General features: G+C 41.4%; 1 pseudogene; it reads right to left on the bottom strand.

Moving 5' to 3' along the window:
• Positions 1-4,429: 4,429 nt before the first annotated feature.
• Positions 4,430-6,050, bottom strand: LOC102897503 (annotated as a pseudogene).
• Positions 6,051-25,600: the final 19,550 nt, after the last annotated feature.

Here is a 25,600-nt window from a genome sequence, read left to right as displayed (position 1 = left end):
GCAGGAGGTGACTGGCAGGCAAGGGAGCAAAGCTTCATTTATATTTGCAGCTACTCTCCAGTGCTAGCATAGCAGCCTCAGCTCTACCTCAGATCATCAGGCATTAGATTCTCATAGGAGCACTGGTTCCTGGTGCCAAAAAGGTTGGGAACCGCTGGAAATAGCCGAGGGTTAAGATCCACCGGGTCTGAGACGTGGCAGCACCATTGCAAGCTGTGTGACTTTGTGCCCATCACTTAACTTCTTTGAGCCTCGGTTTCCTCATCTGTGGAGAAGGCGTAAGTCCCTCTACCTTATACAGGGTTTGTGAAGGCTGAATAAGACAATGTCTGTAAGGCCCCAAGCATAGAGCTGGCATCCAATTCCATCATTACTATTAAGGAGGGGGCAATACAGACCAGGCCCTGGTGGCATTTAGGGTCAGGCCTGAGCCAGACCATCCAGGGAGGCAGAGTGTTGTCTACGACTCACCATCACTGGAATGAGGCTTCTGGGACCCTTGGACCCCCAGCCCTCCCACCACTTCACCAAGGGGCTTGAGGCTTCTGAATGGCGTGAACTTGGGGTGAGACAGGGTGGGTAAGTGGTGGTGTGGAGTTGAGGCAGAATGGGTTGGAGGAAGAGGGAAATGACTGTGTGAGTGCAGTAACTCATCCTTACCACCAGGTGGCGACAGGAACACACCACTTGCGGAGGACAACAGCCAGCCAGCCCCACTGAAGGACTGCAGGGAATAACACAAATATATTAGAAAACTTTATTTTTCTTCTTTTCTTCCTTTCCTCCCTCCCTCCTTTCTCATTTCCTATCTTCCTTCCTTCCTTCCTTCCTTCCTTCCTTCCTTCCTTCCTTCCTTCACTAGGTAGTATATGCTAAAGACTTATTTTCTTTCATTTCCTTTTACTTCGTGCAACAGTCCTGTGGTTGGCACCATTACCCTCCTTTAGGGATTGAAGAAATTGAGCTGGTGCTGATAACTGGCAACTAGAAATTGAACCCAGTCCATCTGACTACAGATTAGTCTCTTAACCACTGAGGTCACAGAAGGTCAGAGCTGCAAAGGCCTTTGGAAATGCTGTGATCCCTAAACCTGTTTGATGATAAAAATCACCTGAGGCCCTTTTTAAAAAAAATTCCAAATTCCTGGTCTGTAGGCACTGAATTAGAATCTTCCAGTTCCCAGGGCCTAGGAACCTGTGTGGTCAACAAGAGTGCCTGTTTGAAAACTAGGATCTGCTCTCAGAGAAGGAAAGTGACCCGCCTGAGGTCACACAGCTAATCCCCTACAAATTCCTAATACCCTCTAATCCAGAAGCCAGACCATGCCCAAAAAAGATGAGACAATATTCCAGATGATCAAGCAATGTCACTTCTGGGTATGTATCCAAAATAATTGAAAGCGGGGTCTTGAAGAAATATTTGAACACCCATGTTCATGGCAGCATTATTTACGACAGCCAAAAGGTAGAAGCTGCCCAAGTGTCCATCAAAGGATGCATGGAACAAAATGTGGCATACACCACACAATGGAATATTATTGTCTTTAAAAGGAAGGGAATTTTGACATATGCTACACTATGGATGAACCTTGAAGACATTATGCTAAGTAAAATATGCTCATCACAAAAAGACAAATATAGTATGATTCAATTTATATGAGGGCCCTAGAATGGTCAAATTCATAGAGACAGAAAGTAAATGGTGGTTGCCAGGGGCTGAGAGAAAGGAGGAATGAGGAGTTACTGTTTAATTGGTACAGAGGTTCAGTTTTTTCAGATGAAAAGTGTTCTGGAGATGGATGGTGGTGATGATTGCACAATAATATGAATTACTTAACATCACTTAACTGTACACTTAAAATGATTAAGATGGTTAATTTTATGTTATTTGTATTTTACCACAATAAAAAAAAAATTGTGGGTGGGGAAGAAGATGAGACAATCTGTGCCCAACCCTGGAGGGTAATAGTGAGAATGTATGATTCTCTTCATTTTTTGAATGATTTCGTGAATAAAGGTTATATGGAATTTAATGAGTATTGTCAAATCACTTCTCTGCTTGAAAAGGATTGTACTAATAATGTATGGATATACTTTTTTTTCAGTAACTTCACCAACTTTGGGTTTTATTATTTCACTTTTTTTCTATTTAATGGGTAAGAGATGGTATTTCACTATTATTTAAATTGACATTAAAATTTATTAGTCCTAAAGTGGAAGGTCCAGAATTTACCAATGTCATTGACAGCCTCAGAATATCTTTCCCAAAATGTTAATTGCCAATTTATTATACTAAGTAAAATAAATCCATGTTTATTGTTAAAGTAAATCAGTAAAACTACTAGGTCTGTTATTGATTGTTTCTGTTTATTTAGCATGAATTCTAGGTCCTCAATTGGAGGCTCTCAAGGCAGAGGGATGGAGTTGGGGACCACATATGTAAAAACTGTTCGTTTTGCTATACCCCCACCCCCCGCCCCCAAACACACACGCTGGTCTTCCCAGTGGCCATTATATAACTCCCAGGTCACTCTCCTGGTAATAAGACAAAAATGGTCAATGAGAGGCTAGACACAGACTTCCCCTCTCCACTCGGTTCACCAAAAAGAGTCCTGTAATTGCCAGTCCAATTTCTCTTCCATCTCTTTTCTCTTCCTAAGAAAGACTGATGCTTCCATGTGGGAAAGTGGCTAAACTGAGCTGGATATGGAGGAGGAGGAGGAACATTTGTTTGTTTGTTTGTTTTGATTTTATTTAGTGGGAGATGGAGATTGAAATGAGCAGCATAGAGCAGCCTCAGGACATGAGGAAAGAGAGAGGAGAGGAAAGGGGATTTTTAATTAGAGTGACTGTGAACTATGGATACAACTCCTTTCAAAGTCCTTTAAGAAGTGTGGCTAAAGAATGAAATTGTGTGTTAATTACTTTAGGCTGTTGGGTTGTATTTCTTGTATTAGTTACCATTCTGACACCAAATCACGTGCGACTGTGCTTTATTAGGGTTTCACCCTTATTAATGAACTTGGGCACGGGCTCTCCAATGTCTAACTCCCTGGTGTCTTGGCTCTTTGACAGCCCTCCCTGCCACCCACCACCAAGGCCACACCCTGGACCCTGTCATCACCCGAAACTGCTCCACCTCTGAAATTACATTTCAGACGTCTCACTCTGATGACAGTCTCCTCTCCCACTTACCCACTTTCCTCCACCACACCTTTCCCTTGACCCCATTGGGAACTTCCAGCCCGTGGATCCCAATTCTTCTGCCCAAGCATCTTTTTCCCTTTTCTCTTGGTAATGAATGGCACCCACTTTTTCCTTGTAGGAAAATTCATTTTTTTCTCCCATGTGGTTCAGCCAAGGCTGACCGTCCCCTCCCCCACTCCAGGGGCAGGCACATCTGGGTAATCATATTACAGAACCCTGGCCACGGCAATGGTCAGATGGTCATTCTAAGGAAAGCCAACCCAGGACTATTGCTGAGACTCCGGAGAAGGGGACGTTTTCTTTCTGCTCAGGTCGTTCAGCTGGCAGGACATAGCCTGGACTTTCTGGGGGCTGTTCTGGGGTCAAAAGCCTATAGGACAGTGAGAAAAGCTGTGCAAAGAAAGGAGATTCCAAATAGTCTTGTTGGAGTCTCTGGATCCAGCCATTCCTGAAAGTACCCTGGATTTTTCGGATGTGTAAATTGCTATCTGAGATTCGTGAGTCAGGATTGGAGTCTAGGACCTGAAATGGACCTGACTATTATTACAGTGTTGTTTCAGCCGGGCTCTAGGTGAGGGGTTCCTAAGTGCGATGCTGATCAGAACAACCTGGAAGATTTTTTTCTTAAAACCTTTATGTGAAGGACAGCATACAAAAACGCATACAACATAAATGTACAAGTTAATGGATATTATAAAGCCAACTCCCATGTTACCTCGCCAAGGTCAAGAAATAGAACATTGTCAGCCCCTCCTCTCTTTCACAGGGAAGCACCTCCCTGACTTCTGTGTCAATCACGTCCCTTGATCATTTTCGGCCTGAGTATGCTTCCCTAAACATTGGTGTAGTTTTCCTGTTTTAGAATGTTGTATAAATGGAATTATTTATTAATCCGTTTTTTTTCAAGGAATAATATTTAATAAGGTAGATAACATGCTTTTCTAACATATATTTTTATCATTGAACCTAAAGCAAAAACATCCTGTTCATTGGGTGAAAATGGCCTGCTTTATGTGTGTACACAGACTGCAATTAAAAAAACACCGTAATTATAATTTCAGACTTTGGAATCTGAGTAGGTCAGGGTTCTCTCCCTTTTTTCATATGGGAAAGGAAAATTCTTTTGAAAATTATTTGAAGCTTGGACAAAAATTCCATAGCTGTATTCTTAGGATCACTCTATAGACTCTTCATAATTCAGATAGTATAAGGGAAGCTTCAATTCACCCTTTTAGAGGAGACTTTCCAGCTTATATGATTGCATCGACCAAGAGCATGTTGGCAATCACAGGGCAGGAGCGAAGAAGCTGTTTCTTTACACAATAGTTATCCCATATACCTACTTCTGCTGCTACCATTGGCTCGCCTGTGTTTAAGCCCACACCCACAAGTTGACCTGAATTTGAATGTCTTGCTTGAACTTTAACTAGTGTTTCCTGAAGGTCAAAATCAGAATTCTGAGCAAGAACCTTGGGAATGATGAGCAATGAGTCAGCAAATGCTTGAACTCCGAGTTGGGCCCTGCCCTGTACACTGGGCTTATATTCCATCAGGGCTTCTGCCATTGCCACGTCCACTGCACCAGCACCTGGAACTACACAGCCATCATCCACAGCATTTTTAACAGCCCTCAAGCCATCTCTTATTGTATCTTTGATTTGAGTGAGTGTATGCTTCTCCGGTCCTTTGACCAGAGGATTGTTACATTTCTCAATAAAGATGAACTTCTCTTCTCCCAACGTATACTCACAGGCAAGTCCTGCATGTCTCGACAATCAGGATTTAGACCATCGAAAGAATTTAGAGCTGTCTCACCACAAACAATAGTCAGCTTTTCCACATTTCTCCTTTTAGCTCTGCACAGAACTACAATGCCTTCTTTTGCAAGAACATCTAAGGAAAATGTGTCAATTCCCTTTTGATTAATAACAACAAATCCTTTATCTGAGTCACCACAGACTTTTTCAGTTCTATGATTTTTTAAATTTCATCTTTGATGAATTTCCTTTCAGCTTTTACTAGTTTCTCTCTCTTCTGCACTGTTATATATACATATATACATACATACATACATGCATACATACATACATACATATATGTATACATTATATATAGCCAGAATTCACTTTTTTTTATATATTCTAATGACACACTGCATATGAGGATGTCTGCATCTTTTATTCTTTTTTTCATATCACTATGTGGTGCCTCATGGTCCAAAACAAGACTTCTGATGTAGCTTATATTGGTTTCAGATATATGTTTCATCTCCACAATCTCAACTGTGAAAAGGTCAATAAGTTCATCTTGTTTTTTAATGGCTAAATGGAGTCAGCTACAGCCTCTGTTAAGACATCAGCAAGTTCAGCATGAACTTTAGTGCATAGAGATGTTCTGGCCACATCCATGAGTGTTGCCTTGTCTACCTCTTTGCTTACTTTGACTTATTCCAAAAGCTAAAGCGCCTTTTTCTTTGCAGCTTCTAATCCTTCTGTTATTATTCCGGGATGAGGACCTTCAGAAGTGCAGAGAGCTGCCTGTTTCAGCAGTTCTCTGATGGTCAGGACGTTGGAAGTGGTACCATCACCAGGGATGGGCCATTGCTACTTCGGCTATTAAGGAGGATGTCGGATGTTGAATTTGCATCTCCTGAAGCAGTACATTGCCATCTTTGGTAAGCTCGATGTCTCCAGCACCAGAAACAAGCATCTTCATGGTGGCTTTAGACCCCAACTTGGTTCTCAGCATGTCCTGCAACTCCTGGGCCTCACTGATGATGACCACCAACACTGCCTAGGCTCAGGTCACCTTGGCCTTGGCGTCTGGGGTCTTCACGGCCACCATAGCTGAACCAGTAGGAGGAGAGTATTTATTAATCTTAATGAAACCAAATTTGTCAGATTTTTCATTTAAGATTGGTGCTTTCGTGTCATGAAAAGAAATCTGTTACCATTCTGAGGTTTTTATCCTAAATCTTCTCTTTCACTTTCTATTATCTTTTATAATCTTTATTGTTCTGCTCTCCATATAATGACAACCCACCTGGGATTTGTATATGGTGTGAGGTAAGGGTCTGGTTTCTTTTTTTCCTCTTATGAACACTTGATCTGTTTACTGAAAAGGCTCATCTTTCCTTGTGCTCTTTAGTGCCACATGAATCACAACCCAAGTGTCAGTTTTTAGTCTTTTGCTCAGTCTGTCTCTCCTTGCACAAATATCACCCTCTCCGAATCACTGTAGTTTTATTAAAAGTCTTATTGCTCCAGTAGAGCAATATTCCTATATTGCTCTTTTTTAGGAAGCTATCTTTGGTGCTTTCATTTCCATATGTATTTTAGAATCAAGCTTCCCCCTCCCCAGCATGAAAAAAAAAACAAAACATTTTTAATGGATTTTAATTTGATTGCATCGAATCTATAAATCAATAAATTGTTTAACATGGAATCTTCTAATCCTTTTATTATTATTATTTTTAAAAGAGGCACATGTTAAGAAGAGAAGATATAGGATAGGAGGACCTAAAGTAATTATTTTTTCCAGCTTTATTGAGGTATAATTGATATATAACCTTGTGTAAGTTTAAGGTATACAACTCGTTGATCTGATACATTTATATATTGCAAAATAATTACCATGATAGCATTAGCTAACGCCTCCTTCTTGTCACATAATTACCAGTTCTTTTGTGTGGTCAGAACATTTAAGATATACGTCTTAGCAACATGTAAGTATATAACACAGTATTATTAGCTATAATCACCATGTTGTACATTAGATCCCCAGAACTTGTTAATCTTATAACTGGAAGTTTGTGCCCTGGAAGTTTGTCTTCCAATCCTTGAACATGATCTATATGTATATGTAATGTGTCTATGTGTGTATACTCAGGTGTATATGCACACACACATTTATTCAGTTAATTAAACATTTTTCTCTATGCTTTCTGCACATCTTTTGTTAGATTTATTTCTAGATAATTGCTGTATATTCTAATGCTGTTCAAGGGATTTATTTAAAGTTCAGATTCTTTGGCTCAATCTTTGGAAAGTCTGAGTGAGTAGTTCTGGGGTGGGCCCAGATGTGAATTTTGAAAAAGCTGTCCGCGTGATTCTGATGTGCAGCCAGGCTTGGGAACATGGGCCTCCCTGGGGCTCCACACATTATCTCTTGTCAAGCCTATTGGACCCCCTCCTCCTCCCCACTGGCCCAGCCCCATAAGCCTATGAACATGCTCAGCTCTCTATCTTGGAGTAAGTTCCCTAATCCCGTCTAGGTCCTGCCATCTCCTTTTTCTCTCACTCACAGCCATTTTTCAGAAGGGGTTGTCTACAGCTGTGATTTCCACTTTTTATGCTTGTATACTCCTTTAAATAAATTTGAAAACCCATGTAGCCCCTCACACGTTTTAAAGTTGGTATCTAATTCAAACCACCCTTCTCCGCCCCTGTGTTGTTCTGGTCTACCAGGCAGGCTTGCCTCTTGACCCCCTCATGCTCCTCTACCCTCTGCAGGATGACTTCTGATGCCTGTATGCCACTACAGCTGCTCTGCTCAAGGTCTTTAGACTTCTATGTCACTAAATTGTGGGGACAGTTCCAGTCTTTGTCCTACCTGCCTTCTCTGTAGCATTTGAGGCTCTTGGCAGTCCCTCCTTTTCCAGGCCCTCTCCCTGGGTGCCCATGACATCACACTTCCCTGGCACCCCACCGCTCTAACAAGCTACTTTCTGACTGTGATGAGTGATTGAAGAGAACAGGCAGGGAGAGGTACCTGGGATAGAAGGTGCCAGAGCAGTTTCCTTGCCTCCACCTTCTTCCTCTTCCACAAGACCTGCCGAGCATAACCCCCCTTACAACTGTAAAAATTTAAGCATACTGAAAAGAAAGAGAAAGAAAATTAGAATCGCCCGAAATGCTCCTACTCTGAGAAAATCTACCATCATAACGTTGGCGCTTGTCCCTCCGTTTGCCTCTCTATGCGTTAATACACATCCACATGTGTTAGTTTACAAAAAGTTGGTAAAAAAATGGTTATTATCATAGACGCTATTTTTTTCTTTTAAAGTTTTTACTTATGTATTCATTTTGATTTTTTTCTCTCAGAAAACCAATGCTAACACTCTGGTGTGTGGCCTTCTAAACTTCCCGCTTGTTGAAAGAATCTCACATAAAAATATTGGGACATATGTAGAATTATTTTTGTCACTGTTTTTATATAAAAATGTAACTGCATTATATATACACATCTCTTCTTCTTGCTTATTTAACTTAACCCTTCGTATCAGTTTGTATAGCTCTAACTCATCCTTTTTGATGGCTGTATAATATTCCACAATGTGGATGCACTACCATTTATTCATTCATTGCCCTATTAAAGAGCATTCTTTGTTTTTCAGTTTTGTTTTGTTTTGTTGTTTTCACCACTGTGACTAATGCTACAATACATATTCTTGTACATACATATAATCCTTGCGTGCTCTCGTTTTTAATTTTAAGGGGGTTGAGTCTCAGGTGTGAATTGCCAGCTGTATATTTCAATTTTTAATAGATATTTCCAGATTGTTTTCCAAAAAGGCTATAATGAAACACATTTTTACCAGCAATGAATGAGAATAGAGCCATTCCTCCATATCCCCACAGACAATAGGTGTCATTTGTGTTTTTATTTTTTGTTGATCTGTGGGTATTAAATGGCCCACTATTTAATTTACATTTCTCTGACAACTAGTAAGGCTAAACATCTTTTCATATGCTTATCAGACATTTTGATTTGCTCTTCTGCGAACTCTTTCTATCCTTTTCCTTTTTTCCAATGAATTATTTGTCTTTCTCATCAGTTCGTAGGAATTTTTTGTATAATCTAGATATTAACTTGTCTCTCACACAGATTTTAAAATGTTTTTTTATTTTATTAATCTCTTTTTGACTTTGGCTTAGGTATCTTTTACCATAAACAGTTTGTAATCTTTATGTAATTAAATGTGCTATCTTTTCTCTTATAGTTTCTGGCTTTCTGGTCTGGTTTAAAAGGTCTTTCAGAATCTCTGTTTTATATATTCTGAATATTATTTACTTTTATATATTTAAGACGTCTGAAATTTATTTTTATTTGGCTATCGTAAGAGGTAGGGGTTCTACCTTATTTTCTTCCTGGTGAGATAGCCAGTTGAGTTAGCATCACTTATTAAATAAACTACTACTCTTTTCTAATCCAGTCGAAATTCCACCATGGATATGTATTACATCAAATCTATATTGGGATTTGTTCTTGTGCTCTCTTCTCTTTCACTGACTTTTTAAAAATAATTTTCTTGACCATTCTTGGAAAGGTGTTGATTGGAGAGAGTTCTGGAAAAGTCCATCATCCCCACGTCCTTGGCCTAGGTTACCGCATACACCTGGCAAGACCGCCCACCCCCATCCTGCATATATATGGGATTGTTTCCCCATGGTATGTCTATATACACTTCTCTGCACCCTGCTTTTCTCCCTGACAGCCTTGCCAGCCACTCAGCCCCGCCACTGCCCTGCTGCAGATACCAGGACTAATCTCATTACACCTTTATCCGTTTATGTCCCAGTCAGCCTTCTGCCTGAATCTAATCCCCATCTGGTCTTTCTTCCCCTTCGCTCATCTCATCCCCTACCCTGCCCGCCCCTCCTCCCCCCGCCTCAACTACTGAAACTCTCCACTGGGCCTCCTTGAACTCAGCTCTTCTGGAAAACTGGTTCTCCCTGAAGACACTGCTTCCTCTACTCCTAGCTCCAACGGTGGATGTGTTCTCTCCCTCACTCCTCCTGCCGCTGGGCCAGGAGGTAGGGTTGGTGACGTCCTTGCTCCACTTCCAGAATATGACCCTTCCCTCTTCCCCGCAAACTCCCAGCTTTAAATCTCATGCTATTTAACAATACTACTGTTGCAGACGTCTACTGACCCCTGGTCACTCCTCATTCGTTGGAGAGTGTAGCACCTGACACACTGCCTGTCTCTTTAATACCACTCTGGCCTCTCAGTCCCCTGACTCCTTTCCAGCTGTGAACTCGCCCTTCACCTGGCCTTGGCCCTCTCCCCTTGGTCACACCCAAGGCTTTGTTCTTCTGAATGATAGGTTTCTCGCCTTGGGACCTCTCTTTGCTGGGTACCCCTGAGATCTGAGCTGCAGGTGAACCCTCTCCCCTTAACTCCCCTGCCATTTCTTCATCTTCATTGTTTTGGGCATCCCCTTTGCTCATTTTGTAGTTGCAGTTTTAGCTGACGCTAGGCTTCGTCAGAGAGGGCCTTTCTGTTACAGTACTGGATTCATCAATATTAGATCACTTACCAGAAACTCTGGATGAGATGTGTATCCCAGTTATCTACTACTGTATAGCTCGGTGGCATCAAAAAAAAAAAAAAAACAAAAAAAAAACCACTTTATTTCCTTATGATTCTGTGGGTTAGTGATTTAGCTCAGCTCAGTTGGGCATTTCTTTTGCTGGTCTCATCTGGGGTCATTCATGCGGTGGCAGTCATCTGGTGGCTTGGCTGGGACTGGATGAATTACCCGTGATAATTGTCCTTTTGGTGCTGGCCATTAGCTGGGACGATCTCTCCACATGGCCTCTCATCTTCCAGGAGGAGGTCAACCCAAGCTTCCTTCCCTGACTGTCTCCGAGCAGGAAGAGACAGTGAAAGCTGCAAGGCTTCTGGAGACCACAAAATCATGTCTGCCATATTCTGTTGGTCACAGTATATAACAAAGCCAACCCAGATATAAAGGAGTGGAGAAATAGATCCCACCTCTTGATGGAAGTCGCAGTAAAGTCACAGTGTGACAGGGCGGAGGCGAGGGATTTTTGGCCATTTTATTTTGCAATCTGCCACAGTATTTTAGTTTGTGCAGCTGGGAGAAGGGATACCAGTTCGATTAGTAGGAGTTAGCAGTTTGCTTGGCAGATTGACTGAAACTTGGACTTAATGATGGCCTCCATTTAGTGAAGTTGAGGTGCTGGAATTATGTAGAAGGAATCGAAAAGCATATGAAGGGAGAAATGTGAAGTGGATTTGCCACATGTGACCTTCGCATGTATCCCTTCCTCACTGCATCCCCTGAGAAGTCCCAGGAGACACACCCAACATGAGGGCATTAGAAATACAGTTGTGGAAAAAAAAATTAAAAAAAAAAGAGAAACAGAGTTGTAAGAGGAGTACCAGTGTCCTTGACAAGCTCTGTGCTGGCTGTTTCCCATAGGCCAGGAGTAGTTGGGGAGACCCATCCCTGAGATGGGCTCTCATATTTCAATTGGAAAGCTGGAGTCTTGGAGTAGGAGAGACCAAGTGTCAGCATTTAGTCACCAGAGGTATAATGGGCATCAGTAAATGGGGATCAGAATGTTTGGACCCACACAGGTTTTGAGGGTGGCTAATTGATTGTGGTATCCTTAGGAATAAAATAGATAGGAAGCCTGAATTGAGACCAGCGTCCCCTTGAGACAGGATCTTGCAAAATCCCATAAACATGTAATATAAATCTCTCCAAAGCTTTCCTCAAAAGGCCCTGAACCCATTTCCTCAGGTAACTGTGTCCTGAGGAAAGAAATGTTCTCAGACTTTTTTAGAGATTCCTAGACACTGGCTTGAATTGTTGATTCCTGGGAATCAAAAAAGCCAATAGGGGCTTATGGTTGGATCATAAATGGATTATAAATCACAGTGAGCCAAGGTTGATCATAGACCCAACCTGTGGTTATTTTCCAAGTTCTTGAATGAATTCTTGGCCAGTGGCTGAATCCTCACATTGCCTCTTGGAACCACTGAATAAGGGCTGTCATGGAGTAAAGAACCACAAGGAAGGGTCCCGGAAACTTGCCCTCCCTATCCAGATGGTAACTAAAAGCGATACTGCATGCGTGAGGAAACTGCAGGCTACCTGTCACACCTGCATTTATCTCACCTGTTTGTCTTCCGCCTGACAGTATAGACCTTCACAGTGTTGCCTCAAGGCCAATCCACCTGTTCCCTCATAACCTCGTCTGCGGGGATTTTTATCATTCTGCTGTCTCATAGAACATCACTTTGCTGATGAAATTATTCTGACTAGACCTAATGAGGAGGTCATAGTAAGGACTTTAGATTTCTTAGTAAGGCCCAAGCAAGACAGGGCGTGGGAGACAGCCCATAAAAATGTAAGAACTTGCCATCTCAACAAAATTTCTGGGGTCCAGTGGTTTGGATGGAGCAAACTGAGTTATTTCCTTAAAAGTGAATGTTGTACTTTCTAGTATCTATGACTGAAAATGAGGCCCAATGTTTTGTAGGTCTTTTTGGATTTGAGGGAGGTGTGTGTTATAGTTTGAATTGCATTTCCCAAAAAGATATGTTGATGTTCCAACCCCAATACCTCAGAGTGTGACCTCATTTACAAATAAGGTCTTTGTAGACGTAATCAAGTTAAAATGAGGTCATTAGGGTGAGCCCTAATCTAATATGACTGGTGTTCTAAGATGAGGGAAATGTCATATGAAGACACACTTGTACCGGGCGAATGTTATGTTCTAGCAGAGGCAGAGGTTGGAGTAATGTGTCTGCAAGCCAAGGAACACCAAAGACAGCCGAGAACCACCAGGAGCTAGGAGAGAGTCAATGGGATAGAATCTTGCCTAGATCCTTTAAGAGAGTATGGAGAGGCTGGTTATGCAGCAGGCTTCAGCTGCAGGGGAAATGGCTTCACCACTTGGGCCTTCTGACCCAGCAGGTCCAATACTACTTGCTACTAGGCTCCGACAGAGACTGAATGTTTGACCATGGGACATCAAGGGGCCCTGTGACCTGAGGTGCCCATCTGAACCACCAAGTCATAAGCGAGACAACATCTTGAAATATGGAGGCTCATCTTACAGGATAAACTGCTTTGAAGAAGCACCCCGAGTATACAGATCTAGAAGTCAAAAGGTGGACGTGTAAGCAGCTCCTCTCACAATTACATCTAATAACCTATTTGTAAAATTTTTGCTTCCTATTCCTGCAAATCTGAGCTCTGCTGGTTTAAAGGTCATGATTCCCAACAGAGGAATGCTTCCACCATGGGATACAACACCGATTTCATTGATCTGGAAGCTGAGACTGCCACCTGAACATGTGGGGCTCCTCGAAGGAAGGGGTTACTCTACTTGCTGAAAACATTGAACTTAATAACTAAGGAAAAATAGGGTTGCTATTACACAATGAAGTCAGGACTATGTTTAGAATCTCGGATGTTCTCTGGGGTGCCTCCTAGTGCTTTCATGTTTCAGAGTAAAAGCTAATAAAAAAAATGGCAACCAACAAAAGACAAGACCACTGAGAATTCATATCCTTCAGGAATTAAATAAAAGGTTACTTCCATCAGATAAAGAATTCAACTGAGGTGCTAGCTGAAGGTGAAGGGAACAGAGGATGGGGAATGGAAGAAACAAGTTATTAACATCAACTACGGTCTGGTAGTGAGTTACAAAAACAAGCATGTACTAGCTAGGTACATTTTCCTTCTTGCTTGTTATATGCATATAATCAGTTTCCTAGTAACTAAGCCACAGGATGGGTGGCTTAAAAAGCATGAGAAATTTATTCTCTCACCATTCAGGAGGTGAAAATCTGAAATCAATGTGTAGAGAGGATCATGCTCCCTTCAAAGGGTCTAGGGAAAAATCCTTTCTTGCCTCTTTCAGCTACTGGTGGTTCCCAGCCACCCTTGGTGGTCCTTGGCTTGTAGACATATTATTCCAACCCTATTTTCACCAGAACATGGTGCTCTCCCTCTGTCTGCGACTTCACATGACATTTTTTTCTTCTCATAAGAACACCAGTCATATTAGACTAGGGCACATCATAATGATGTCATCTTAATTTGATTACATTTGCAAAGACCCTATTTCTAAATGAGGTCACATTCTAAGGTATTGGGGTTTAGGATTTTAACCTATCTTTTTGGGGACACGACTCCACCCATAACATACACATACGCACAAAGAAATACATATATACAGTTGGCCCAGGTTCTGCATCCACGGATTCAACAAACCACCAACTGAAAATACAGTCATGTATTGCCTAATGTTTTGGTTAACGATGGCCCACATATACGAGGGTGGTCCCATGGGATTACAATGAAGCTGAAAAATTCCTATCACCTAGTGACGTAGCCATAGTAAAGTCGTAGCCATAGTAAAGTCGTAGAGCAAGGGGTTACCCAAATACTTACCATTGTGTTACAGTTGCCTATAGTAGTCAATATAATAACAAGCTGTACAGGTTCTTAGCCTAGGAACTGTAGGGTAACAGAATTTGTCAAAAAGTTACATTTACCTTTAAGGAAATAACTCAATTTTCTCCATCTAATATGGCATAGGGTTATTTTAGGTTGATTAATTTTAAGGAACAGCAGACCTGCCTCTGAAAACCAAGTAGAAGGCACCCTTTGTAAAGTATATTTACATTTGTAAGGGAGATCTCCATTTGTAAGAGTGTCTCTCTGGCTGTACTGGGAAGAGGGAGATGACCTTATCTCTAGAAATTCTTATCAATGCAGAAGACAGAAAATTAAAGCTGCATAAATAACAACCTTATCCTCATTTACTGTGCTTTTCCTGGTAACCTTCCAGAACTGATTCCCCTCAGCCTCATTGTCTTTTGTCTTCAACTGAAGATGGTATTTAAGGTGGTTCCTTTAGTCATTTTGGTGAGTTACTGAGTTTTCTTAGGTCTCTCCCATGTATACAGGAGGTATATGTGTTACTAAACTTTTGTTTGTTTTTCTCCCATTAATCTGGCTTTTATTACAGGGATGCCTCAGCCAAGAACCCGGAAGGGTACAGGAAAACTTATTTTTCCTACCCTATAGAGCAATAGCCCATACCATACAGCCTAAGTGTGTAGTAGATTGTACCATCTAGGTTTGTGTAAGTACACTGTGGACAGAAAAGGGGTGTTGTAATAAATCTACCTGAAAGTAACCTCACAGGGTGATCTGATCATAAATTCCTAACTGGGCAGGTCATGGTGGGTAGTCATGCCTCAAGCGTATAACTTCTTTAGTAAAAGTTTTATCTTTGCCTTTAGCAAGTTCTGTCCACTGTTTTTGTGTATCTACATTAACATACTTTTGGAATAAGCATAACCACCCTCAAGAAAATACATAATATTGTTTATCCTGTAATCCAACCTCTCATGTAATCTTCCTTATGTTCCTTAATTTCAAATGCATAAAAAAACCCTAAAAAACTATCAATCTCTGGAGCATTTGAGATCTTGCTTCCTTGTAAGTATCAATCTGGGTTCAAATAAACTCATCAAAATTCTCTACAGGTTTGGATGTTTCTTATTTCGACATTTACTGTTCCTTCCTTAATTCCAAATGTATTAAAAAAACCCTGCAAAGTATAATTCTGGGAAGCATTGTTTCTCTGTCTGTTGAGATCTTGCTGTCTTCTGTTTGGCTCAAATAAAATTTAATAAATTTTTATAAGAATTTTCTACAGGTTTAGACGTTCTTTTGTCGACAATGCTCTACATTGTTTGCACAATGATGAAATCACCTATCAACTCATCTCTCAGAGGTATCCCTGTGGTTAAGGCACTCATGACTGTATTTGAAAAAAATTATGTTGTGGTTGACGTGTACTATGTACTTAGATTGACAGTGGTTGTGTCCATACTGAACACGTGCAGATTTTTTTTTCTTGTCACTATTCTGTAAACAATGCAACAACTATTTACATAGCATTGTGTTAGGTATTGTAAGTACTGTTAAGATGATTTAAAGTATATGTGTGTAAGTTATATGCAAATATACCATTTTATATATAAGGGACTCAAGTATCCACAGATTTTGGATCTGAGGGGGTCCTGGAACTGATCCCCCATGGATACCGAGGGACATCTGCATTTCTCTGTCTTCAGTTGCCCCTCCCCCCTTTTTTTAAATATAAGGATTGTTATTGGTGGTTAATATTACAATTTAGTCTCTAGATACAGAATATTCAGCTAGAACCGTGATTGAATCTAGAAATAATTGACATCATTTAGAGATGGCTGTAGGGACTTCGTGTATCTCCTTGAGGAGAAAAGGTGAGAGTGTCTTCATTTGTTCGAAGGATAGCTGCATTTACCCTGTTAGGCTGAAGCATAAAGTTGTTTTGTTGTTATACGGAAGTTCAAATGGGTAGAGGGGTGGATATGGATGCTGAGTAGCCAAAGAGGTCGATCGTGTGGATTGTTATTGTCTTTTAGCTTTTAATCTGTTCTTCTGTATTCTGCTCTGACTTGTTGGAGCTGGAACATCGCTGCATTTCTCCTGTCAGTTGACTTCCTCTGAGCTTCTGCCAGCAGGGGCCACTAGAGGGAGACTGGAGGACCAGAGCTGGGACAAGTCCTGTGCATTTGCTGGCCCTTATCAGCATTGCATCAGCAATGGACATTTCGCCTCAGACAGCAACAGCTGGCTTCAGCCTCCAGTTTGTTCTGGGAGTCCCAGATCCAGGCTCCCACAGTACCTTGAGATACTCCCCCGCCAGTGAAACAGTATTTCCTCTGCATGGAGGTCTGAGCTCCAGTTTTGGGAGGTTCCTCTTCTGAGCTGCTGGGACAGTAGCAGCAGCTGGATACCACCCTTCCTCAGAGGTAGCTTTTAGGATCTTCCTTTTGTTGTCCAGCCCTTTCCGGAGGTAGTTGCTTCCTTAGTAGCACATATCTCTGTGCGACCTCAGAGTCCCATTTTTGCCTTTTCCGTCCTCCAGTCCCTGCCTGGTTAGCCAATGTCCTATTTCACATTCTCTTAAGATAATTAGTGTGGTATCAGTTTTCTTGACCGGATCCTGACTGATACAGATAATTTCTAGACAAAGGTGTGTGTGCGTGTGTGGAATATCGACTTTATTGTATTAAAATCATTAAAATCAGAAGTCAAGGACTTCATTTTATAAATTTTTATGTACCCACAAGAATGAATGAGGACCCATACAAATATTCAGTAAGTGGTTGAGTAGTGACTACTGAATGAATCCATGTGCCCCTAAAAGATATCCATGTCCTAATCCATGAAACCTTTGAATGCTTCCTTGTATAGAAAAAAAAGCCTTTGCAGATATGATTAAATTAAGGATTCTGAGCCTGAGAGATTACCCAAGATTATCCGGTGGGCTCTAAATGCAAACGTATGTATCCTTCCTTATAAGAGGGATGCAAAGGAAGATTTGATAGAGAGAAGAAAAAGTGAAGTGAAGATGGAACGAAGGGAGATTTTAAGATGCTGGCCTGGAAGATTGGAGTGATGCATCCATAAGCTAAGGACTGCTGTCAGCCACCGGAAGCTGGAAGAAGCATGGAACAGATTCTCCTCGAAAGCCTCCAGAACTGTAAGGGGGTAAGTTTCTGTTGTTTTAAGCCATCGAGTTATGGTAATTTGTTATAGCAGCCATAGGAAACTAATTCATGAGTATTGGATTGGATCAAATTGTTCTTGGGAGCACAGAGTACAAAAAGCCATAGCCAAAGACTTTAAAGCAAGAAGGAAGAGGGCAAAAACCAGAGCCACACAATGACATGGGAGATGACCTTCATATGGAAAATAGTCCCTCTGGTGTCACATCCCAGTGGCTTAACCAGACAGGTTAGTGTCCTGTCTGTTTTGGTTCCACTGGGGCCCCTCATTTCCACACCTCTGAAATAATATTTCATATTATAACCCACTACTACTTAAAAGGATTTGAGGTGGTTTACAGTAAAAGATAGCTCCAAGTAAATCCAAAATGAGGGGTTCAGAGCGAGTCACCCTAAGATGTGCATGGATGGTATGCAGATTATTTTGAGCTAAAGGTACTGGAGACATTGCAGGCTCAAGAGAAACTTCTGTTTCCCCTCCTAACTACCTAGAATTTAAATTAGGGGCCTTGCCCATAAAAAAGAACTGTTATTACAAGAGATAAGCTTTTGTTGACTCATCTGTCTGCTGGGGCAAACATCTGATTACTGAACATCTGCTCTTATGGATCTGTGAATGACCCTCTTCCCTTCTAAAGCCCTTGGCACCTTACCTCAGTCCCTAGTTTAGGATGTCATATATACCTAATCCTACCTTCCTGTCTCTGAGTCTCTCATGCTTGTGGGCTCCTGTGCATACTGAATTAGATTTTCTCCTGTTCTGTCTCGTGTCGGTTTGATTATTTAACCAGCTAAAAGAAACAGAGGAGGGAAGGGGGAAATTTTTTCTTCCTTCCCAATGAGAAAGAAAGAATTGAAGTCACATTATAGTAGTCATCATTCGTTCACTCATTCATTTGTTCAATTTTACACTCATTTTAAATCTTCTACACACCAGAATAACATAGCCAGCACAGGGCTTCATTTGATAACGATGATCCTCATGATGCAGGGTCAAGACATAAAAAAATTATGAAACTAGAATGGACTTAAGCACTGTCAGCATAAGAAACGTCCAAACCTGCAGAGAATTTTAATGAGTTTATTTGAGCCAAACGGATGACAATTGCTGGAAAGCAAAATCTCAACAGATTAAAAATTGCTCCAGAGAATGGCAGTTTTGCAGCCTATTTTACACTTTAGAATCAGAGGAGGAGATGTAAGGAGGGTTGCGTGAAATTTGTTGGTGGTAGTGATGCAGGACAGGGCGAATTCCCCCGAGTGGGGGAGCTCAAGCCCTGCGGCCAGAGGGAGGGAGAGAGAGATCTTGACTTCATGCAGGAAAGAATTCGAGCGCATGCCAGAGTTAGAGTCAAAGAGGAAGTTTATTAGAGAAGGGGTAACGCTCCGTAGACAGAACGTAATCTTCCCTTAGAGACAGAGAGAGAGAGAGCTAAGAGAAAAGACGATGAGAGGTACTCAAGTGTTCAGGGCATTCAGTTTATATATCATTCTTAGTTTCTATGAATTACAGTTTAAAGACTTTGTTTACCCATTTTCCTTTGATGGTGTCAGTACACAGTGTGAAAGGTAAGAGTGTGTAGCATGAAAGGCCCACTGGCAGTTCCCAGACTTTGATCCATAGATTCCCCACGGTTTTAGACATAGGGAATGAATGATTGTGTTTGTTTTGTGTAGTGGTGACTTAAAGACTTGGTTTTCCTGTTTTCTGTCCATCGTATGGGGAAATGGTTTGTTAGTAATTTCAGCAGAAATCTTCCTTTGTTCTGTAAGTTTCCTGGTGGCCTGGCTGTAGGGCTGATCAGCACATTGCAGTCTCTGCCTATAGCTTGATTTAACATGTAGTTCTTTTGCCCCCGCCCCCGAGATTGGTAGATTAGTGGGTAGGGCAAAGCAAAGCAGAGAAATCTCTGGGATTGGATAAAAAATAAAATGGAGAGACACGTACTTCATTTACACTGGTGAGTACAGGACAGTAATAATTAACATTTATAGCACACGGAGATGGTATGCAGGAAACAAGATAACAGTGAAGGGTTCTGTGGCTTCCTGCTCTGGTATGGAGGTTGTGCCCTGAGGGGTCTGGAGAAAAAGGAATTATTCTGACATTCCAAGAGTATGTTATCTTAGATGCAAAAAGACTATAGACAGGCTCACTTAAGGTAAAAATTGACCTTTGTCAAGAAAGTCCCTGGCCCAGGGTGTGACTACCTGCTACGACCCACTTTTAGTTAGGAATTTTGTGTACAGACCATCCTATATGGTAACTTTCGGTCTCTGAGTTTATAGGGCCTGCCATTGCTGGCCTCCCTCGAGCGTGTCAGGTTTAGTTTGTGGCCCCTTTTTTGTTCACACTCACTTGGTATTTGGGTTCAGCATGGTTAAGAAACTGGGTTCTAGGCCAAACGCTGGGCCGCCTGTGGTCTAGCCCCTACTCTGCTGCTTGTCTTGCTACCGAGCCTTAGATTCCTCCAACAGCTTGGGTGCCTGAATGGCTGCAAGGAAGAAGACTGCTCACCTGATCACTACAGTACATAGCACGCAGAGATTTCTATTGTGTGTGAACCTTTCATATTTTGGGGGCTATTATTTGTAGCAGCTGTCCTAATTAATACATAGATTTTGTCATTTATTGGGGGTAGAATGCTCTGCCAAAGTGGAGGGCCAAAGAGCCTATAATATTAGGACTTTTATGAAATATGTATTTGGTTGTCCTCCTGTTTCTGGCACAGAGCTCCTAAAACCCTTAGAATTTCCTAAGCTTGATAAGAGCAATGTGGGAGCATTTTTTTGTTATAATATTTGGTCTTTTGTCCTTGGTTCCTAAAAATCTCCAGAGCCATAAAGGAAAAAGGCATGCCTTGTTATTCATATCAAACCCTTTTGATCACACCTGACTTTATGTTAGTGTGTCTTTTAGAAAGCTCCTAAGGATGGGGGGGTGGGGAGGTGGGGGCGGTACCAGTTGCCACGGGAACAAACCTTGATTAGAGGGTTGGAACTTTCAGCCTCATCAGCCTTCCAAGGATGGGAGAGGGGCTGGAAATTGTGTTCAATCACCAATGGCCAATGATTTCATCAATCATGCCTTGATAAGGTAAATTCCATAAAACCCAAAACATCTAAATGATGTTTTGTAGTTTTCAGTGTCCAAGTCTTACACTTCTTTTGTTAAATTTACTCCTAAGTATTTTATCCTTTTTGATGCCTTTGTGAATAAAATTGTTTTCTTAATTTTATTTTTATTTTTGGATTGTTCATTGCTAAGTGTAGAAAAATACAACTGATGTTTGTATTTGAAACTTCACCGAACTTATTACTAGGTAGTTTTTTGTTTTTTGGTAGATGGCTGACTTTTGATAGACACATGGCTGCTCATAGAATAGGCCACACTTTCAGCCTCCTTTGCATCTCGACATGACCAAAGGATTAAATTCTGACCACTGAATATGCATGAGTGATGTGTACTGACCCCTTCTCCATTTCCCACTCCTTTTGACTAGAATGGAGTCAGCTGTCTTGGCCTGTCTTGTGAAGATCTGCCCTCTGTTTTTGTAGATAGAATTTTACTGGGATATAGTTTTCATTTATGTATTGTCGATGGCTTCTTTCATGCTATAATGGTAGTGTTGAGTATTTGCAACAGAGATCCTATAGCCTGCACAGCCTAAAATATTTACTATGCGGCCCATTACAGAAAAAATTTGTTGACCCCCGAGCTTGGAGAACCTCTCTATAGTAGGATTTTATGACCCTGTTTTTCTAGAATTGGTTTCACAGTCACTGGTATTTGAAGAATTGTTCTTGGATTTTACTTATATTAATTTCTGTCAACAGGCTGGCAGCTTGCGTCTTCTCTCCAGTAAGATCTCTTTTGACAGCAGCAGCAGAGCACGTTGACTTTCTAATCGTGAAGAGTCATTTAGGTTTTTTAGACTAATTTCTCTCTCTCCTCCCTATAATTGCCTTCTTGTTCTTGAATTCTCTGCTTAGAAGTTTTTTGCTTCCTCGAAGCTAAAAGATCTCTGCCTTCCTTTCATTCCCTCTCTCTGGAGTCATCATCTCCTGCAGGCTCCCTTTTCTGCTGATGCAGGAGATAAGGGTCTGCTTTCTGCAGCAAGGTTCTGCATTTGTTTTCCACCATCACCATGGCAGAAAACATGACAGCTCTTGTTTTGTAAGCTCTTGATGAGCTTACATCTCAACACTCAGTTTGGATTAGGAATGGGTTTTTTCAAATACGGTATTCCTTTTAAAAATTGAGTGTAATTTACACACAGTAAAATACTCTGGTAGTAAGAGTTCAGTTTGATGAATTTTGACAATTTTATACATTGGCGTAACCACCTCTCGAAACAAGGTAGAGAACATTCAATCTCTGGCTTTTTCTAGTCAAGTCCCACCTCTACTCCCCAGAGCCAACCACTGTTCTGATTTCTGTGACCACTAAATTTGCCTGTTCTTGAACTTCACATAATTAGAATCATATAGAATGTACTCTTTTATGTCTGACCTTTTTGAGGTTTGTCCTTGGTGCCTGAATCAGATCATTCTGTGTGTGGATACACCACAGATTGGTTATCCATTCTATTGACAGACATTTGAGTTTTTCCAGTTCAAGTACAATATTTTTTAACCAGAATATTGTTCATGACCTTTTCCCACTTTAAAAAGTGTTGTCATCTGGTCATTGTCAGCTGCATAATGCAATTATTCAAATTGGATTTCTTTCTTTTTTGGAAGAGCTTCTGGTTGTCGATCCTGGCTGCCCATTAGAATCACCTGGGGAGCTTTTAAAATTCTCAACAAGCAGGCCAGACCTGAGACCAATTAAGTGCGGCTCTCTAGAAGTGGGGCCCAGCCTCCGTCGTTTTAAAGCTCCCTAGGTGATCGCACAAAGTTTTCTGGAGGTGTTGGAAGGCTTGGAATGTTGCTCGATCATCATTTGCTTCTTGTAGTAACAGCTTCATGCTCTTCTTAAGTCTGGTATTTTTCTTCTTTAGTTTAATGACACTCAGACTTCATCTTCCCCCTACTTGGTTTTGTTCCCCCTCTTAAAGTTTTTTGCTAAATTCCTTGTTACAAGCCTTCCATACTCCTTTACAATCTTTTCTCCCTTGGTTTCCTGAAAACACAGAGACTTTCCCTTTGTATTGGATCCAGATCCTCAGGCCTTCTAGAAGATTGCATTGGAAAGCCCAGGCACCTCTTCAGGTAATTTCTCCTTCTGTTCATTGGTTTCCTCAAAATATATCACAGCTGCTTTGCTCTTCTGTTCACACATTGACATCTTTTAAATAATTTATTATCTTAAAAAAATATTTCTGATCCTCAACTAGGTAAAGAGACAACCATCTGAATGGTAAAATATATTTGCAAACAATGCCTCCGATAAGAGCCTAATATCCAAAATATACAAAGAACTCATATGACTCAATAACAGCAAAAAAACAAACAATCTAATCAAAAAATGGGCAGAGGACCTGAACAGACATTTCTTCCTAGAGGACATACAAATGGCCAACAAATATATGAAAAGATGCTCAACGTAGCTAGCTATTAGGGAAATGCAAATCAAAACCACAATGAGATACCATCTCACACCTATCAGAATAGCTATAATCAACAGGACAAGTAATAACAAATGTTGGAGAGGATGTGGAGAAATAGGACCCCTCATACACTGCTGGTGGGACTGCAAATTGGTACAGCCACTATGGTAAATGGTATGGAGGTTCCTCAAAAAACTAAGAATTGATCTACCATATGATCCAGCAATCCCTCTACTGGGTATTTACCCCAAAGACTTGAAAACCCATATCCGAAAAGATATTTGCACACCGATGTTCACAGCAGCATTACTCACAGTGGCCAGGACATGGAAGCAACTGAAGTGTCCTATGATAGATGATTGGCTAAAGAAGCTGTGGTACATATATACAATGGAATATTACTCAGCCAAGAAGAGATGAAATACTGCCATTTGCACAACATGAAGGACCTCTAGATAATCATGCTAAGCGAAATAAGCCAGAAAAAGTTGAAAGTTACACGATGTCACTTATATGTGGGATAGAAACCTAAAAGCAACAAACAAATAGGACAGAGACTCATGGACATGGACAATGGACTAGTGGTTACTAGCGGTGGAGGAAGAAGGGGGAGGTATACGGGGTAAAGGGGGTCAAATATAGGGGGTAGGGGGAGGGTGAAGTGGGTAAAGGGGATCATATATATGGTAGCTAAAGGAAACGACTCTGGGTGGTAATCACACAATAGAATATAAAGATGTCAAATGATGATGTACACCTGAAAATTATATAATTGTATTAACCAATGTTACCCCAATAAACTTAAAAAAAAAAATTTCTGTAGTCTGTTGTACAGTCACTTGATATTTTTGTCTCTTTATGGAAAGAAAGTTCCCTGGAAGAAAATGGCAGATGCACCCAGTAAGACCTAATTACATGCTCATAGGGTGCTCCATGAAAAGCAGGGTTTCTGCATCTCAAACAACTGCACTCTCCTGAATGTCAGGCTGACTAGATCTTCTGTGTTTCTTGGCCAAATTCTGAAGCATTCTTCTCTTTCAGCTTGTGAGTAATTAAACTATAGGCCTCTTCACCAGGCTCATCCATTTTCAAGGTCTTGTTCTACCTTCTCTAGCAGTGTCTTGTAATCTCTGCTGGGCCATGACCCTCACGTCCTCATTCACCGTTCTCTTCAGTTCCAGGGTTTTCTGGGTTTTGTTGCTTGCTCGTGCAGGACAGGGCAAATTTCCCGGAGTGGGGGGCGGGCGGGGAGACCAAGCCCTGCAGGGAGAGAACGTCCTTGGGCGGAGAGTATAGAAAGGATTTTGACGTACCAAAGTTAGTCAAAAGGAAAGTTTATCAGAAAAGGGGTTAACACTTGACAGAGCGTGGTCTCCTCTCAGAAGCAGAGAGGGACCCTGAGTGTTCAGGGAATTCTGTTTATGTATCATTCGTTAGTTCTCATTTCCTTTGATATGGACATACTGTGAGGAAGGGGAAGAATAGGTACCGTGAAAAGATAAAAATATGTAGAGTGAAAGTTCAGCTGGCAGCTCCCAGCCTTTAATCCATAGGTTTCCCAGTTTTAGCCATAGGGAATGAACAATTTTATTTGCGTAGGAGCCACTTAAAGACTCTGTTATTCCTGTTTCCCCTTCCACAGGTGTGGAGAATGTGTTAGCAACCCCAGCAGATGGGGTTGTTCTGAAGACGTCCTCCTGGCCTGGCTGCAGGGCTGAGAAGCATATTGCTGTCTCTGAATGTAGCTGGATTTAACATTTTAGATCTCTTGCCTCCTCCCTACATTACCCCTTCATGGATCTCAGGGGTGGCCAGTGGAACACTTTTCTCCACTGTAAGTGTGTGTTACCGGAGAGTGGGTTCCCTTCTCGGCACGTTGTCCAGGTTCTTGATGTCTCAGACAAAGAATTGAGCAAGACACCGAAGTACAGCAGAAAAGAAAAGCTTTATTAGAAGGGAAAGTAAAGCAGCAGTACACTTCCAGAAGTGGAAGTGGCCTGAGCAAGAGAAGCGTGGCTCAAAAGGCTCAAGGGCACAGTAACAAAAGTCTTTGGGGCTTTTATTCCCATTTGCTGTGGGTGGTTACTTTTCATAGAGGAGTGGGCTTTCTTGATTGACAACTAAGACTGACAAGACTCAGGGACCCATCATTTGCTTTCTGCACATGTTCTGTTCCCGGAATTCAGTCTGTTATAGATATTAATGAACTTCAGGGCATATGCATCACATATAATTACGATATAATGAGGCTAGGTGAGTTGAAGGTCATTCATTGGGAGTCTTCGTTGTGCAGATGTGAGTGACCGGCTGAAGCTAGTACCCAATTTTTTGCTCACTTGTTTCCTTTAGCTCCCGAATGCCCTCTGGCTTGCTGAATTGTGGGTGGACCCTTTCTAGAATAGGATGACCTTAGTGTCTTTGCAGGCAGCCCCGAAACCCCTTATTTAA

The sequence above is a fragment of the Pteropus alecto genome, unplaced genomic scaffold (assembly GCF_000325575.1).
Source record: "Pteropus alecto unplaced genomic scaffold, ASM32557v1 scaffold202, whole genome shotgun sequence".
Lineage (NCBI taxonomy): Eukaryota > Metazoa > Chordata > Mammalia > Chiroptera > Pteropodidae > Pteropus > Pteropus alecto.
The sequence above is the reverse complement of the archived record's forward strand: the minus strand, read 5'-3'. Positions and strand labels throughout refer to the sequence as shown.